We start from the raw sequence: 18,327 nt of genomic DNA, 5'->3' as shown, positions 1-18,327 counted from the left end.
AATTGCGTAAATTTGAAGGGCAAACAATTTATTTATGTAAATTGCCCTATAATTGATTAAGTCGTATTATTTTTGTCAAAATTAAGTTAGACAAATTAATTCAACCGAAAAAAGAGTGAATCAAATCTTGAAGCGGTCTAAATTAATATTGAAAATTCTAAATCCTAATCTTATAATGACAGAGAAATAAAGGACTAGAATTTAGGATTCTCAAAATTAATATATATAATAAGAGTATTTTAGTCATTTTTTATAATAAAAATATTGTAGTCATTTTCTATAAAAAAAATAATATTAATTTAGACTAATTCAAGATTTGATTCACTATTTTTTTTATTAAATTAATTTGTCTGGCCTAATTTTGATAAAAATAACATAGTTTAATCGATTATATGTGTTAAATTTTAGTTACTAGAAAATATTTTTAAAAAAAGATATTTTAGACATCTTTATATAAATGGCTCCCAACAAAAATTAAAATGTTTCCCCTAGCTATGTCTGCAAAAACGAGGCAAATCATTTAGACCATTTTTGTTTCTGCTAACTTCGAAAATGAAGTAGAAATACTTTCTAATTTTTGCATATAATAACTGTGCAAACCAGGAAAAAAAATATTATCCCGTTTGCGCCATTGATGAATGCGAAAACCAAGTAAAAATACACCCACCATTTGAGTTTATTCGTATAAATAGCGAAATCCTTGCCTACATTACAAGTTGAAATCCAGTGGAAAGTATGTTAGAGAGAGAAGCTATTTTCTAGGTGAAAGTTAGAAAGGAGTTAGTTTGTTAGAGAGCATTGAAATAAGATGATAAGCAGTAAAAAATTAAGAGAAAAAACTCTAAAAGGTATTTGACAATTATTTTAAAAGATAACGAGACACTCAATAAAAAAATATTTTTTTGGTTTTTAATCTTTATTTGTATGAGATTGATTTTTTTTTTAATATTTTCTCTTTTTATTAACGGAATAAGTCTATATGGCATATTAAATTGTTAATTTATTAATTAAGAATTAACTAGGATTAATAATTTTTTTGTTAGAAATCTTGTTGTCTTTTAATGATAATTGTTAAGACAGTGTAATTTTTATTTTATTTTTTTATTAGAGTTAAGTACGATTTTGGTCCCTAAGGTATAAGTCGAAAAATTTTTTCGTCCCCAACCTTTTTTTGCATATAAAATCGTCCTTTTCACTTAAATATTTAAATTTTGGACCAGATTACTCATAACAAAATAATTATAAAAAAAGAGGTAATGACCAAATCAGTATCCGAAAGATTCAGACGCTGACATTTTGGTACCTCACTATTGTTATTGACAAAATGATTCTTAAAAGATTTTAAAATTTGACAAGCGTACCCACAAGTTCACCGGAGCACATTTCCAACAAGCACAGTGCTGACATAGCCACTGCGTTTTGATGACATGGCAAATACCCTTCCCCACCCTAATTCTTCTCCTTCTCCTTCCCCCTCCCCAACGCACTCCCTCCTTCCCCTTCCTGAATGCATTTTCCCCCTCCCCAACCCTAATCCTTCCCTCCCTCTCCCTAATCCTAATCCCCCATCTCCAACGCACTTCCCCCTCCTCAATCCAAAATCCTCCTTTCTGAACCCTAATCCCCTTCCCTTACCCCTTTGAATTCTAATCTCCTTCCCAACACAGTGTCTCACACTTTCAACTCTCTCTCTCTCCCCTTTGCCTTCACCGCTGTCGCCTTCACTACTTGTATGTGCTTGCTACTATCCCCCAGTCGTTGCCATGTCTCCTCTGTCTGGGTTCCATCTTGGCTCCATCGTGTCATGTCCCCTCTATGTGTGGTGTTCTTCTTCTATTTTTTCTTTGGTAGTGTCTGTATTAAATTTTATTTTGATTATTGTATATAAATTTGTTTGTTTTCTTTGAGTTTTATTGTGATTAACCTTTTTGAATGATAATTTAACCTAAAAATTTTGGACAATTCATGATTTGGGGCAACTCTATTGATGTTGAGGTTGTTGTTGCTGTGAATGATAGTGTTGAGGGAGGGAGAGGAAAGTGTGCGTGGGGAAGGGGGAGTGGTGGAGATTATTATTGCTGTTGATATTAAGGCTATTGTTACTGCGAGTGGTGGGGTTGAGGGAGGGAGGGATAGTGTGCGTTGAGGAGAAAGAGAGTGATGGAGGTTATTATTGCTGTTGATGTTAAAGTTGTTGTTGTTGTGAATAGTGATGTTGAGGGAGGAAGGAAAAGTATACGTTGGGGAAGGGCTTGTGATGCAGCAGGGACTGCGATGGGGGAGAAGTGTGCGTTGGGATGGGAGTTGCGACAGGGAGGGAGAGGGAACGGGAGGGAGTATGCGTTGGGGAGGGAACTTTGGGGGTGATTTGACAAGTCATCAAAATGCAGTGGCCATGTCAGCACTGTGCTTGCCGGAAATGTGCTCCGATGAACTCGTGGGTACGCTTGTCAAATTTTAAAATCTTTTAAGGACCATTTTGTCAATAACGATAGTGAGGTACCAAAATGTCAGCGTTTGAATCTTTCGAGTACTGATTTGGTCATTATCTCTAAAGAAATAAGAGAAAGTATTTCTGCTCCGGGAAAGGGAAGAAGAAGAGGAAAGGAAAGAAGAAGAAGAAGCTATCCACGATCAACCTTTGTCTCTGCTTTCGCCACCACCTCCGTATAATTTTGGTTCATAAGGTAAGGACGATTTTAAAACTAAGTTAAATCTTAGGGACGATTTTGTATACCAAAAAAGGTTTGGGATGAAAACAATTTTCGGCCTATACCTTAGGGGCCAAAATTATACTTAACCCTTTTTATTACTTTTTTCAAATATATTAGCTAAATTTACTGTGTAAAACTAAGAAATATTAGTATTTTTAAATTGTTTTTACTTATAAAATTAATAGACAATATATTAGTGATTAACGTATCACATAAGTATATTTTGAAGAGAGACCATTGATAGAGAAACTCACCAATCTCACGAAGTTAAATATCAAAGACCGAAAAAAGTTTTTGTTTTGTTAAAAAATCTCATAGTCCTTCAAAAAAATTATCAGAAGTTGAATATTCACTCTAAAATTAATTGAGAAATATACTGTTAGACTTCTAAACAAACATATTAGTATTGCATAATTTTATTTAATCAAGATAAAATGTTTAATCTTTATGTTTGTTTAATTAGTAGGAATATAAACTTATAGGATATTATATAAGGATTATTTATTTTTATGTTTGTTTAAATTAGTTGAGATATAAACTTGTACGAAATTATGCAACTATTATCTTTTACTTGCTAAAAAAATACCAATTAAAATATGCAATTTATTTACTAAGATTGACGGAAATGGTATGATCACGACCCATGTGAATTGGAGACAGGCACACCTGGAGCCTTGTCTCTATGTCGGGCCATGGAGGTTCAGGAGGGTGTATAACATTTCAAGCTATACAACGTCAAGAAGACTTGGCTGAAGACTTGCCTGAGAAACATGCTGCTATATGCACCACTTGACATGCTGATGACTGACAAGTCTAGTGCCACCATGCATATTAATTAGTGTTATATCCTTAGGTTGATTGGTGGTCTGCTAATGACTGACAAGTCTAGTACCACCATGCATATTAGTTGGATCCCATTACTACTTAACTTGAAGAGGTGTCGGTCATACTCATTAAGGTCGGCGATACTTGCATGGACATACCACTCTCTATGCATGGCTATCAATTCTAAGGTTGGTGACTTAGCCAGATGTATCTTATCCCCATTCTACTACCTTGGATACATCATAGATTCCTGGACTAGTTCCCCTGAACAGAGACACATTGATATTTCTGCTAACTCTGAGATATGCATATGATTTTTTTATGTCTTATGGATATTCATGTTTTTACATCAATGTTAAAACTTTTTTTTATCATTTTGCATTCTCAGGTTGGGTGAGTTGCTACAATAGCATAGAGATAAAATGGGATAGAGACTGCAAAAATAGAGGCTTTAGTTGGACTTCTTCCTATTTCACAAGATACATCAGTATTGATACATGTTCTTCCCAAAGGTTTCCCAGATCATAGGTCGGCTTGTGTTCCTTGGACCCATTTGAAAATGGAGGCACACACAGGCATACACCAATGTGAGGCATAGACAGGGAAAGGTGAAACTTGATGTAAAGCAAGAAGATGATGCTAAGGACCACCGACAGGAGGAGCCAAACAAGGGAGGGAAGAATCGGGCAGGAACTTCTCAATCATCTCAGTATTGGAGTCACTTGGTGTATGAAGCTAGGTCATCACCAGGGGCAACTCAACAATATGATGACATAGGCATTGAAATGGATGAATTGTTTGATGTGGCATGCGTTTCCAAGGAGGAGCTTTGGCAACTAGCTTCCAAGTGATACTAGGAAAAAGACTCGTAGTTAGCCCAACAGTTGTTTACACAGCCTCCAATCCCATTATCCACGTCAAAGTGGGCTCCACTAGCGTTATCCCTAATATCACCTCGAGGCAATAGTACAGGATTCAGGTCATTCTTTAACTTCTAGGCACCTCAATTGAATGATGTAAAATTGTATGGCTTTTCCGCTCTAAGATCACAACCAGATCTCCCGCAGCCAATTCAACCACCACAATATCTCACATAGCCAGTTCCACCACAAGTAGAACGCCCTAGGCACGAGACGCAACCACCTAGATGTGGGATCTACGGAGTGCTAGGAGATGGTCGTGGTAGAGGTCGTGGCAAATAGTAGTTATCCATAGCGTTTAGGTTGTTTTCTTTTTGGATTTGATGTAAGAGTCTTTATTGGTTGTAATTTATGTTGGACATTTTGCTTTATTTAAATCTAGACTAATAGTTTAATCTCAGGCTTGTTTTAGGGTAATATTAATTAGAATTTGCTTATGTAACTTAAGTAATTGTCCTCTTCATTAAATATTAAACATGGTAATATAACATTTAAAGCCAGTACAAACAACAAAAAATAACGACAAAGTATGACTCCTCCAAGTCTCCATAAATCTGAGTGATTGCTTTTTGTTTTTTTATCTAAGCCTTCCTATACAATGCCTTGAACTTGTAACTTTCCTCCATAGAACCTGAAATATGGGTGGGGACCTCCCCTCCCCCTTCCAAAACATGTCCCCGTCCCCGCGACGAGTAACGGGGACCCATATCCACCCGGGACTAGGGTCTCCGTAGATATCCGCAGATTTTTATAAAAAATAATAAAAATCGAGAAAAGTTAAAAAAATAAAATAATTCTCAATTGTCATTACAAATATAATTTTTATTATCTTCAAATACTTAACAGCAATAAACAACAAACATCTCTACCAAACATATTCATAAAGCAACCAAACATATCCATAAACTAAAAAAATATAATTCATCACATTGTAAAAACATAGTTCTCAAGCCTTCTTTCAACCTGTGATGATAGTGACGGTAGATTTCGATTTGTTTGAATCTTACATCAAAGAAAAGAAAATAATTAAAAATTAAAAGTTAAAATTGGAACAATTTACAAAAAAAATCATAGAGATAACAGAAATCAAATTACAAGAATCACAAAATTTCAAAGAAATCACAGAAATCAAATCACAAACAATCACATAAATTGTAGAAATATAAATTATAATGAACATAATCAAAATCACAGGAACAATCAGAATCAAAACAATTCACAAAAAATCATAGGCATAGGAATCACTAAATTTCAAGGAAATCACACGCAATCACATAAATCACAGAAATATAAATTATAATGAACAGAATCAAAATCACAGGAATAATCAGAATTAGAAATATAAATTTTAATTAATATAAGTCACATAAATCAAAACAATGCTATAATAATTAACAAATTCTTCAAAGTAAATTAAAATTACAAAGATAATATGATAGATCGACGACTTACAGGAAGGAAGAGCAGCTGACAGCGAAGATCGGCGAAGATGCAAATATTGGTGAAAAGGCTCTAATGGCGAAGAGGCTCTGATGAAACATTACTGCCTTGGCTAGCGAGGCGCAATGACAACATTCTCCTCAACTGGCGAGGCGCGTTCTCCTTGACTAGCCATACACGACAACGACGTTCTCCATGGGATAATTGATGAGACTCAAACATGCAAGGAGAGAGTAGGAGCTTGGCGTTGGTGGTGAAGGGTAGGAGATGGCGGATAGCGGTGATGACTGGTAGTGGTGTGACTATGAAAGGAGAGGGAGTTTTGCTGAGGATTGAGGACTGAGGAGAGAATGAGCTTCAGAGTCATGAATAAGGCTAAGGTTTTCAACTTATTTTATATATATATGTATACACACACAGGGAGTATTATTGTCTTTTCGTATATATGGGGATTAAACGGATACCCACGAGGCAGGGACCTCTATTCCTACCCCAGTCCCATATAATAAATGGGTCTCTGTTCCGTCGTCCATGCAAGTACAAAAATCCCCAATATCCGTCCCCACAAGGGGGGTTTGTCATCCCTAGCCTTGAAGTACCCTTATCAAAACAAATATATTACCTTTTATCTTGGGAAAGATTACCTTGCAGATAAGATTGCTATCTTGAGATATAGTTGTTGTCAAATATGTATGTTATACTGACAGAGAAAAAATCTCAGTAAAGAATTTCACAAAAATATCGCGTTACAAATATAGTTCTAATCCGACAATTAAACTTTAGTCAATGTTTAAATTGTTTGTCACTTAAGCAAACCCAATAAAATTAACTGAAGTATTTAAACCTCGGGTCGTCTCTCAACAAATTGCAGGGAAATATGTTTATTATTGGCTATGAGAAAGTATATTTTTGGGTTTTGTAATAAGAAATAAGAAAGTAAAATGGTAAGAAAATAAACTAATAACTAAGAAAGCACTTAGCAAGGATTGAGAATTAGAAGTCCTATCCTTATTATCATCGTCAATTGTGATGGTAAATATGAATTGCCTTCACTTAATTAACCTCTAACTAATGGAGGAAGGTCAAGTGCATACAATCAACTTGAATTCACAAGTCCTAGTCAACTCATAGTGAGAGACTAGCTTTGGTGATGTTCAAGCTAACCGGCAATCTTTAATTACCAATCACCAAAAGAGTTTTGATAACTCAAGAATCTCTAATTGATCAATCCAAGTTAAGAACATAAAAATCTAATTTAAAATCCAACCAAGCATTTTATCAAACACTTGGAAGGCACAAAATAAAAACATAAAAAATTGAAAAGGAATATTAAATCTAAACAACCAATTGTAAGCATCAATGACTAACAATTAAAGAGAGTAACAATAAACATAGAGAACATAAATTGCATTAAAAGAAATCAAACGTAACAAGAGCTCATAAACATAAAAATGGCGAAAAAGAGAAATTAACAAGAGAAGAAGATGAACTAAAGTGCTTAAACAAATGACAGTAAGAGAAAACTAAATTAAAGGAAGATTAAACCCGAACTTAAGGAGAAATTGAAAGAAGAAACTCTAAAACCTAGAGAGAGGAGAGAGTCTCTCTCTCTAAAATTCTACATCTAAAACCTAAAATTATGTGAATGAAAGTTAGTTTCCCTTCCAGCTCCACTCTACAGTCTCTAATATATATTTTCGGGGCTGAAACTGGGTCAAAAGCAACCCAGAAATCGCCCCCAGTGTTTTCTGTAAATTGCAGCACGTACGCATCAGCCACGCATACGTGTCGCTTAACAAATTCCTGGTCAGCGTATGCGTCGCCCACGCGTGCGCGTCGCTTGGACATTAGTTCAGTCACGCGTACGTGTAGTCCACGTGTGCGCGTCGCTGCCAGATTCTCAAAACTTCAATTTTTTGTGTTCCTTCCACTTTTGCATGCTTCTTTTCTATCCTCTAAGCCATTGCTACCCTATAAACCCTGAAAACACTTAACAAACATATCACGACATCGAATGGTAATAAGAGAGGATTAAAATTAGCAAATTTAAGGCCAAAGAGGCATGTTTTCACTCAACACAAAATTAGGAAGGAAAATGTAAAACATACGATTTATATGAATAAGTGTGAGAATAATGGATAAATCCACTCAATTCAATACAAAATAAATCGTAAAATATTGGTTTATCAATCTCCCCATACTTAAACATTAGCATGTGCTGATGCTAAGCTCAAGAAAACCAAAAGAGTGAAGAGGAATGGTAGGATTTATGAAATGCAACCTATTTATATGAATGCAACTAAATGCAAAATGCTTTTACTTACTTGGTTAAAAGTAAATAAATCTTTCAAGAACAAATATGAATTGAATTCACTAATTCAAATCATAAAATGGAGTACAAATAAACTTGCAAAAAGAAAGCTCGTAAAACCCGGGAACAAAGAATCAAGCATCGAATCCTCACCGGAAGTGTATACACTCTAATTGCTCAAGTGTTTAAGGTTCGATTCTCTCAATTCTCTACTAATCTTTCTTTCTAAGACTTGCTTTTATTCTACCAATCAACAAAAATTTAATGTATGATTACACATATGAAGAGGTCTTTTCAAGGGTTGTAATGGGGTTAGGGTCAAAGTAGGATTGTATTTGGTTAAGTGGACTAAAATTTGAATCCTTGATTAACCTAAACTTCCCACCTAGATTAAGACAATCCATGTAATCAGAATATAAAATCTAACTACCAATTAACTATGTTTTTCACATATTCATGTATCCGAATTTGAGTATAGTACATCTGCATTGCTACCATCATTTACTTTGGGGCATTTTGTCCCATTTTTTATTGCTTGATCTTTTTCTTTTCTTTTTCTCTTTCTTTTTTTTCTTTTTTTATTTTCTTTTATTTTTCTCAATGCATATGATTAAGGTATTGAATGCAAGAATATGTGCTCAACCATCTTTTTCACATTTTCACAAAAATATACAATATACCCAATTCCCAAACTAAATGTTCCCAAACCTAGTTTTCCCACACTTAATTCATGAACACTTTCAATTCACTAGTCTAAGCTAACCAAGGATTCAAATTAAGGACATTATTATTTTTCGCTTAGAGTTAGTGATGAGCTAAAGTAAAGAATAAATGGGGTTAAAAAGGCTCAACATTGGTTTGCAAAGGATAATGAAAGAGTAAGACCCTATGGGTATGTGAGCTATAGTGAAACAAAGTCCTCAATCACATAAGTGCATGCATACATCAAACAATGGAAATATAGAATCAAGCAAGACAAAGATCACAATTTTAGAAAGAACAACACACACTAAAACAAAAAATATTGGTTAATAAAATGCAACCAATCAAATAGGTTCAAAAATCTCACTGGATTTGTATGTTCGAGCTCTAAACCATGTTCCAAAATAAATTTCTTCAAGCAAGTTTAGCAAACATTTTAATTCAAATTAGTGAAATACCTAAAATAGTTTCTTGAAAAGAAAATCATTACTTCAACCAAGTAGTACATAAATGCAAGCAATTAACTACACATGTAATTTATCATGCAATGCAACAACTAATCAAACAAAGAAAACTAAACATTGGTGTTGAAAAGAAAATAACGGAAGTTGGTATCGACCGACAGAGAAAAAATATCGGTAAATATTTTCACAAAAATATCGCATTGCAAGTATAGTTCTAATTCGACAATTAAACTTCAATCAATATTTAAATTGTTTGTCACTTAAGCAAACCCAATAAAATTAACTGAAGTATTTAAACCTCGGGTTGTCTCTCAAGGAATTACAGGGAAGTATGTTTATTATTGGGTATGGAAAAGTATATTTTTGGGTTTTGTAATAAGAAACAAGAAAGTAAAATGGCAAGAAAATAAACTAATAACTAAGAAAGCTCTTAGCAAGGATTGAAAATTAGAAGTCCTATCCTCATTATCATCATCAATTGTGATGGTAAATGTGAATTGTCTTCACTTAGTTAACCTCTAACCAATAGAGGAAGGTCAAGTGCATACAATCAACTTGAGTTCACAAGTCATAGTCAACTCATAGTGAGAGACTAGCTTTGGTGAAGTTCAAGCTAACCAGCAATCTTCAATTACCAATCAAAGAAAGAGTTTTGATAATTCAAGAGTCTCTAATTGATTAATCCAAGTTAAGAACATAAAAATCTAATTTAAAATCCAACCAAACATTTTATCAAACACTTGGAAGGCACAAAATAAAAATATAGAAAATTAACAAGGAATATTAAATCTAAACAACCAATTGCAAGCATCAATGACTAACAATTAAAGAGAGTAACAATAAACATAGAGAACATAAATTGCATTAAAAGAAATCAAACGTAACAAGAGTTCGTAAACATAAAAATGGCAAAAAAGGAAAATTAACAAGAGAAGAAGATGAACTAAAGTGCTTAAACAAATGACAGTAAGAGAAAACTAAATGAAAGGAAGATTAAACCTAAACCTAAGGAGAAATTGAAAGAAGAAACCCTAAAACCTAGATAGAATTCTACATCTAAAACCTAAAATTATGTGAATGAAAGTTAGTTTCCCTTTCATCTCCACTCTGCAGCCTCTAATCTGCATTTTCGGGCCTGAAACTGGGTCAAAAGCAGCCCAGAAATCGCCTCCAACATTTTCTGTAAATTGTAGCACGTGACGCTCTGTCACGCGTACGCGTCAGCCACACGTGCGCTTCGCTTAACAAATTCCTGGTCACGCGTACGTGTCACTTGCTTGCTGCACTTGTCACGTGTACGCGTCGCCCACGCATGCGCGTCACTTGGACATTGGCTCAGTCACGCATACGTGTAGTCCACGCGTGCGCGTCGCTACTAGATTCTCAAAACTTCAATTTCTTGTGTTATTTCTACTTTTGCATGCTTGTTTTTCATCCTCTAAGCCATTCCTACCCTATAAACCCTGAGAACACTTAACAAACATATCACGGCATCGAATGGTAATAAGAGAGGATTAAAATTAGCAAATTTAAGGTCAAAGAAGCTTGTTTTCAATCATAGCACAAAATTAGGAAGGGAAATGTAAAACATGCGATTTATATGAATAAGTGTGAGAATAATGGATAAAATCCACTCAATTCAGTACAAAATAAACCGTAAAATAGTGGTTTATCATATACCCCGTACTTGCGAATCTCCCAATATCTAAGGCTTTGCTGATAAGCAACCTGAATACTCCATCTACAACTAGTTGCATAATACTTGCATCGGCAGTGGTACTTCATCTGATCAAACTCAATAAATGTCCACGACCTCAATGTAAATCTCCATCACTCGTTGCACTACACTTTTCCTTTGAATTTCGAATATAGCATAAATATACTCGTCATATTTAAGCCAAAATACTTTATAACACACTTTATGACATTTATAGACAAACATAAATTGATATCCTATTTTTCTTGTGTTTTCTTTCTAATAAGCCCATGTTCACCAGAATCAAACTTTTCAATTCAACCAACGATTGCAATCGTCATGTTTTCATTGTCATTCTCTCATTGCATTCAAAGAATGTACCATTATCGTTGCATTTGGATAAACAACAATAGTTATACATTCAGTAGCTATTTTTTTGAGAAAACTAAGAAAGAGAGAGAGAAAGAGGGGGATGAAGAATGTGAGATTGAGATGTGATGAATTTTGTTACACTGCTCTGGTATTTATAGGCAAGTATTGTGTACGTTACTGCTTCCATTTTCATAAGTATCAAATCTGAAAATGGAAGCCCATCTTTGCTATCATGAGGCGCAAAAATGGAAATGCTTTGCTCTCTATTTTTGCTGACAGTAGAAATTACAAAAATGATGTCATGTTTTTACAATCATCAGAAGCAAAAATTTAAAAAGAATCCCCTTATTTTCACTATTATCACATGAGAAAATTTTACAATATTTGTTTTTGTTGTTACAGTCTATAAAAGTAGAACCAAATGTTCAATTTGGTAAATATGAATAGTTCGATATATTTGAGTAAAGAATAGATTTTTTAAATTAAAAAAAATCCTAATTTATCAGTTTTATATATTAAATGAATTTAATTTTTACATGCACCACAGAAGTTTTGCTTGGTTGTTTAATAAAAATAATTTATTTTTAAATTTTTGAAAAGTATGAATCTCAATTGGATAATTATATAATTTTTTTACATTACTAAGTGTATAAAAATTAATTTTTTTTATTAAATATGTATCATAAGCAAATAAAAAATTTACGGAGTCATGGCTTAACAAATTGTAATCTTTAATCCTAGAATGTCTATCAATGTTCCTCAAACTCCTCTGAAGCAATTTTTTTCTATAAAAGAGTAAAGAATAAAATTTACATTATTCTATATGAACTATTTAACTCAATTATAGTGGCCAACAGAACAAACAAACAAAAAATAATAATCAATTCTATATGAACTAATTAACTCAGCGAATTACAAAAAATAATCATTCTATAACTTCAATTCATCTTTTAAGAAATCCACTTCGCTGACAAGTTTTATTAGTAAGTCACTTCTTTTTCTATCTTTTGCACTCATCAACCAAATTAACCAAAAAATAACAAATAAATATTTTGACATCATAATCACCTTCTTCCGCTTTTATTGACAAAATAATCTTTTATTTCAACCGAAAAAAAAGGAATTTTTAATAGTCATTGTTACTTTCAAAATCAATCATACCAAATTGAAAGGCCATCTCTAGTTCATGACTTAGAACTTGTATTTATTGACATTGAGAATGTAGAATGCAGCTAGGTTGGTGTATATTGATTGATGCAAGCTAAGCTAATGTGTTTGTTTCATGCTACAAAAATATGCATCTTGTTGCCTATAAATCAACGAGTTAAAATAGTTTCAGAGAATAACAACTCAAGTTTTTTCAGAGAACAGCAGATTAGAGGATAGCAAAAAGCAGCAAAATAATTTACTAACTAAAATTAAAATCTAACAAAACTGTAATGAATTAAATCAGAGAACACCAACATGAGTTTGTTCAAAAACTTGAAAAACGAAAGAATAGAGGAAGAAGGAGACGGAGAGGAGAAGGGAGAGGGGTTTCTTGTCGGTGGTGGTTCGGCGCAAAATAAGGAACACCAAACAGATGACCGCAATAAGTTGACCTCGCCAAAGAAAAGGAGAGCATCGCGACGTCGCCCGTGGAGGAGGGCACCGTGTAGTCATCGTACGTGGAGGAGTGCACCGCGATCAAGCTACTGTCACCGTTAGGAATTTCTTGATTGGCAGGGGAGAAAGGGTGTGTGCGTTGCAGTGGGTTATGTTAGGGTTTAGTGTGTGCGTGCAGTGAAGCACATTTGTTCTATTTTTGTTTAAGTTATTTTATTGGAAAAATAATTGGTGGGAATATGATTAATAGTTTTCCTCTAAAATTTTTAACTACGAAAAATTTTAGGCAACTTTTTATAAATGTTATTTGTTCAATTTTTTTGACAACTCTTAAAAAATATATTTTTATTTAAAAATTTTGTCTTAAACTTTTTATATTGTAATATTATGTAAATATTGTTTTAGATATCAAAGACAACTATTTTTATGGGTAGCAAAAAATTTTGTTTTCTTTGTCTTACTCAAAGACAACTCGTCAAAAATATTGTTTTTGCCTAAGACAACTTTTATTAAACGTTACTTCGAATAAGAATTATCTTTGGCCAAAAATATTATAGTGTGAGTAGTATTCTTCAATCATTTTCAAAATATCATCTTATTTTTGCATCCACTTGACTTCATTGTTCCTCAACTTGTCAATGGGTTTTGGTTTCTGTCTCTCTTTGTAGATAATTTCAAGACGAATGTGTAGCCGCTGACGACTCGTCAATCGAAACTTCGGATCAAAAGTTATTAAGAATTGAAATTTGTGACAAGGGTTTGTGGCTCTCCCCCTTGTTCTTCCCCAAAGTAGCGTGAATCCGAATTATTTAGGACAAAGAAGCTGAAACTCTTTATGTTTTTAATAGATTGGGTTGAGCCATGGGTCCAATATGGGCCCGGTTTATTCAGTTCGGTCCGTTCGGTTCAATGTTGGTCAAAATTTTTTAAAATTAGTGTCAAAATTCTTATTTTAATTAACTCTATCTAATTAAATTATAAAATTCTATTTTCTAATTTTTTTGATTAATAATTAATTTATTAACTAATTATTTATTACTTTTTGCAAGTTTTACAAATTTCAATTCATATTTTAAGAAATCTATTCCACTGACAAGTTTTATTAGCAAGTCACTTCTTCTATCTTTTGCACTCATCAACCAAATTAACCAAAAAATAACAAATAAATATTTTGACATTATAATCACCTTCTTCCACTTTTATTGACGAAATAATTTTTTATTTAAACCGAAGAAAAAGAGATTTTTAATAGTCATTATTACTTTCAGAATCAATCAATGTTTAAGCTACCGTATACCAAATTGAAAGACCATCTCTAGTGCATGACTTAAAACTTGTATTTATTGACATTGAGAATGCAGAATGCATCTAAGTTGGTGTATATTAATTGATGCAAGCTAAACTAATGTGTTTGTTTCTTGCTACAAAAACGTGTATTTATCTTATTGCCTATAAATCAATGAGTTAAAATAGTTTCAGAGAATAGCAACTCAAGTTTTTTCAGAGAACAGCAGATTAGAGAATAACAAATCAGAAAACAGCAAAATAATTTACTAACTAAAATAAAAATCTAACTAAACTATAATGAATTAAATCAGAGAACAGCAACATGGGTTTTTTTAAAAATCTGAAAATGGAAGAACAGAGAAAGAAGGAGAAGGAGAAGAGAAGGGAGAGGGGTTTCTCACCGGTGGTGGTTCGTTGTAGAACGAGGAGCACCGGGCAGATGACCGCAATAAGATGACTGCGTCGTCACCCGTGGAGGAGAGCACTGCTCAATCGTCGTACGTAGAGGAGTGCACCGCGATCGAGCTGCTGTCGCCGTTAGAAATTTTTCTATTGGCAGGGGAGATAGGATGTGTGCATTGCAGTGGGTTATGTTAGGACTTAGTGTGTGCATGTAGTGAAGCACATTTGTTCTTTTTTTGTTTAAGTTATCTTATTGGAAAAATAATTGGTGAAAATATGATTAATAGTTTTTCTTTAAAATTTTTAACTATGAACAATTTTAGATAATTTTTTATAAATGTTATTTGTTCAATTTTTTTCACAACCGCTAAAAAATGTATTTTTATTTAAAAATTTTATCTTAAAGTTTTTATATTGCATTTTGTAAATATTATTTTAGATATCAAAGATAACTATTTTTATTGGTGGCAAATTTTTTTTTTTATTTTTGTCTTACTCAAAGACAACTCATCGAAAATATTATCTTTACATAAAACAACTTTTATTAAAAATTGCTTCAAATGCAGATTATCTTACACTAAAAATATTATAATGTGAATAGTATTCTTCAATCATTTTTAAAATATCATCTTATTTTTGCACCCACTTGCCTTCATTGTTCCTCAACTTGTCAATACGGTTTGGTTTGTCTCGCTTTTGTAGAGTTGAGACGTGGAAAAAGCAGTGTTGTGATCACCCTACTTGATCCATTTGATTCTAGCACTTTGAGCTCAGTATTTTTCTTCTTGGTTCCACAGATCTTTAATTTTTTGTTTGGGTTATGCTAGGTAACCAATTACTTTCTTGAACAACATGAACAACGGGCTCTAAAATTGGCCAAATTTAAGTAAAACACACTACACTTCAAATTACTCACCTAAATCTTAATATTATAATAACTATCCGCACATCTAGTGAATTGAACATCCAATATATTTATTATTCACATTATTTAATATTTTCATTATTTACCTATACTTTTTCTTTTTGTTTTGCCTCCCTGATCTGAATCTGTAGGTTAGCACTGTGTCCAAAAAAAAATTTCGTGCCATATTCAAACCATTTCACTGCAACATGTCGCAATATATCGGTATGTTTCTGCCACTATTGAGCCGCAAGAACATAAGTGCCTACGTGTTGATATTTCATTGTAGCCACGCCCCTTCTTCAAGTGTAGAAATATTTTTGCTTCTACACCATAGAATTCACCTACTTTAACTATCAAATAATAGGAATAAAACACACAATTCCCTACTTGCAAGAATTAGAGGAGCAACAATCCACTCACAACAAGTATTAATACTAGCACAATAATACCCAATAGCAGCGAAAAAATCACATAAACAAAAAATTAGAAACAAGCTAACACACCAAATTTTTAACATGAAAAACCTCCTCAATAAGAGAAGTAAAAACCACGAGTCACCAAGATGAGGAAATAGTTTTACTATGATGAAAAATAGGGTACAAGAGAGTCACAAATTACTGCACAAAACGTGCATACAACAAGCCAAACAACCTAAGCTTCAAAGCTTTTAAAACAAGAACAAGAAGATGAAAATACCACAAAAATAGAGCTACTGTGTGTGGCCAATATCTCCAGCTACAGACATTGAATCAAAGATCTGAACAGTTAAATCAAATAACTAGATGTGTAGAATACACTGTCCAAATTTGAGCTCGATCCAATGCTTAACGAATCTGCAGTGACCAATTTACAGAGACACATTTGTGTTTGTGCGAAAATAACTTTCTCTCTTCCTTTCTCTCTAGTCTTTGGTGTTTAATAAACCCCATTTGTAGGATTTATCTTGTGCTTGATTTAGGGGATTTTATAACCTTTTACCAACATTTATCCATTGAAATAGCATGGTTTTATAACTTCTCCTTTAATTGTGCTTAAGAGTGAAAACATGCTTTTTAGGACTTAAAATAGCTAAATCTAATTCTCCTTGATTCCATTAGATGCCTTGATATGTTTGCTAAGTGATTTCAGATTTAGGAGGCAAGGATTGGACCAAGGGAATGAAGGAAAAGCATGTAAAAATGGAGAACTCATGGAGAAATAAAGGAAACGCAAAAGCTGTCAAGCCGACCTCTTCGCACTTAATCGGTCATAACTTGAGCTACAGAGGTCCAAATGATGCGGTTCCAATTGGGTTGGAAAGCTAACATCCGGAACTTCGAAACGATATAAGATTTGCTATGGTTGAACCGCGCATGGTGACGCGTACGCGCATAGTACGTGTACGCGCCGTTGGTGCACGTGATTCATTTCATGCAAACTCGTGGCTAGCGAATTTACAAGCCTTGTGGGCCCAATCCAACTCATTTCTGATGCTATTTAAGCCAAGGATTGAAGGGGGAATGAAGATACTTCACAACATTTACATGTTAGTCACCATTAGTCATAGTTTAGTTTTAGAAGTAGTTTATTGAGAGAGAAGCTCTCACTTCTCTCTAGGATTAGGATTAAGATTAGGTTTAGTTCTTAGATCTAGATTTTAATTCATCTTCTTCTACTTCTATCTTCTCAATTCCTTATTGTTACATTCATTCTTCTTCCATTCTTTTGTTGTAATTTCTTTTATGTTTTCTTCTTTCATTCTTTTGTTGTAATTTCCTTTATGTTGTTCTTGTGTTTTTTGTTGTAGATCTACTTTTGTTTCTTCTCTCTTCTCCCCATTCTATTCAAGGTAATTCATAATAATTGTGTTCCTTTTGATTTGTGTTGTTAATTCCTTTCAATAATTGTTGTTAGATTTCATTCTTGTTGTCAAATTACTATGCTTTTCTTTTGTGCCTTCCAAGTGTTTGAGAAAATGCTTGGTTGGATTCTAGAGTAGAGTTTTATGTTCTTGGCTTGAAAAGGTAACTTAGGAACTCTTGAGTTACTAATGTCCAAGTAATTGATGATTGGGATCCATTGACTCTAGTTCTTACTAATTGAATTAGTGGAGAGTTAGGACTTATGGACTAGGATTGATATAACTCATTTGACTTTCCTTTACTACTAGTTAGAGGATGATTTAATGAGATTAATCCTTGCCAATTCTCATATTGTGGTTAGTGATTAGGATAGAGATCCTTGACCACCAACCCTTGCCAAGACCTTTGTAGCCATTAGTTTACTTTTTAACATTTAGCTTCCATGTTTCTTATCAAAACCCCAAAAATAACTCACAACCAATAACAAGACACTTTATTGTAATTCCTAGGGAGAACGACCCGAGGTTTGAATACTTCGGTTATTAATTTTAGGGGTTTGTTACTTGTGACAAACAATCTTTTGTATGAAAGGATTATTGTTGGTTTATAAACTATACTTGCAACGAGAATTCATTTGTGAAATTCTAAACCATCAAAAATCTAATCATCAGTGTTCTCCTTTCAAAATAACCTCTCTCACTCAACCCTAACTCACCTTAGCCATTTCAACTATTCATGGATTTGGATACTAATATTTAGACTTTTTCTCCACATAAGATGGGAGCCCAAAAACTCAACACAAAACACGAAGATTAAACACACATTTCTTCCCTTGTCCCAA

Source organism: Arachis duranensis, chromosome 10 (assembly GCF_000817695.3).
Source record: "Arachis duranensis cultivar V14167 chromosome 10, aradu.V14167.gnm2.J7QH, whole genome shotgun sequence".
Taxonomy (NCBI): Eukaryota; Viridiplantae; Streptophyta; class Magnoliopsida; order Fabales; family Fabaceae; genus Arachis; species Arachis duranensis.
The sequence above is the reverse complement of the archived record's forward strand: the minus strand, read 5'-3'. Positions refer to the sequence as shown.